This window comes from Lucilia cuprina, chromosome 6, assembly GCF_022045245.1.
Source record: "Lucilia cuprina isolate Lc7/37 chromosome 6, ASM2204524v1, whole genome shotgun sequence".
NCBI classification, from domain to species: Eukaryota; Metazoa; Arthropoda; class Insecta; order Diptera; family Calliphoridae; genus Lucilia; species Lucilia cuprina.
In genome coordinates this window covers 53,822,705-53,824,447 of record NC_060954.1, presented here as the reverse complement: position 1 = coordinate 53,824,447, position 1,743 = coordinate 53,822,705, and positions in this window count along the sequence as shown.

Below are 1,743 nucleotides of genomic sequence, written 5' to 3'. Positions count from 1 at the left end.
CAGTTCTAGTTCAGTTCTAGTTCAGTTCTAGTTCAGTTCTAGTTCAGTTCTATTTCAGTTCTAGTTCAGTTCTAGTTCAGTTCTAGTTCAATTCTAGTTCAGTTCTAGGTTAGTTCTAGCTCAGTTCAGTTTGTTTCAGTTTGTTTTTAAAGTGTTCACTCTCTCGCCTGCAAAGATGACACCAAAGTGGCGATTCTCTTCACCCTCTTTACAAAGAGGCAAGATTAGAGTTGGATTATTAACTTCTTATAAAACTGCAGGGTAGTGTCTGTAATTGCTTTTGTATTTCTGTGTGTGTGTGTGTGTATTTTTTGTAATTTTAATAGTGAAATATGAAAAGTGGATTCTGTTGGAAATATAAAGCAGCTTTTGTAAATTAAAATGTTTAAAGTTATTAAATTGTTTTCATTTAATTGCAGAGACAAGTAGAATAATTTAAAGGGACTTAATGTCAATGTTATTTCATCTATTTTCATAAAAGCAACGCAGCTACAAGCTCTCTATAAAAAGTACAAAATCAAAGAACTTGAGTCATAAAAAACAAAGAGAATTTAAAAAATATTTTAGAATTTTTCATAAAATCGCAAATGCATATATTTAACCTAATGAAAATGTTGGAAAAATATATGGAAAAAGTATTTTTTTTCAATATCATCACTTATAGTGGTCTGAAATATTATCTCATACAGTGGTCTGAAATTACAAGTTTCACTCCCATTTTCAAAAAAAAGTTTTTTTCTTTTCCCAAAACTTTAGACCACTTGTTTCACAGTTTAAATCGTCTATATATACTTAGTTCTATCTATACTATTCCTAATAGCAGTCAATACTTACCATAAGTAGCAGTAAAAATATAAAAGCTGAAGTAGTGTTAGTAGTCATAAGGAGTACGTTCACTTAAAGGTAGTAGTAACATAATAGAAGAATAAGCACTAGTTTCTCGATTGTAAAACAGTAACAACAGCACCAACAACATCAGCTATCTAGTCTAAAATTGTTGTAGTAGTAGCACACTTATGCGCTTCAATGAAGCACGTAATTATCAAATAATTGGATGCGACACCAGCTGTGTAAGACTCTAAAAAGAAAAGTGAAGAAATCTTTAAAAAAAAGACAAAAACCATAAAGTGCGTTACAAAATGTTAACATCTTCTTTAGAATAAAACAAAGTTTTTGAAAAGGAATCGAATGGTGTATCTAAAAACGTTTTAGTATGAGAATGCAGCAAAATGAGCATAACAGAATTACGTTGACAGTTGTGTCAATGATGTTAAGACTTTGCTGGTAAGAAGAGTACAAAAAATCTACACTACTGAACCAGATTTCAAGGATTTTTTTTATTAAATGCAAACTAGAACAATGTTTTTAGAAAATTAGAAAATAATTTAATTTAATGTATGTTTTAAATTCTGATTTATAAATTGGATTCTGAATAGTTTTAATTTGATTTATAAATTTAATTAACAATATGGCCTAAATAGGTAGAGGGCAAGTTTAAATTTGTTCTGTTCAGTTGTAGTTCAGTAAATTAAGGTTTATAAATAAGACGGTGATTAATATTAATTTGAATTGTAAATTTAGAGGAAGATGTGACTTAAAGCCAAAAGGGCTTTTTCAAATCTAGTTCAGTTCTAATTCAGTTCTAGATCAGTTCTAGATCAGTTCTAGTTCAGTTCTAGTTCAGTTCTAGTTCAGTTCTAGTTCAGTTCTAGTTCAGTTCTAGTTCAGTTCTAGTTCAGTTCT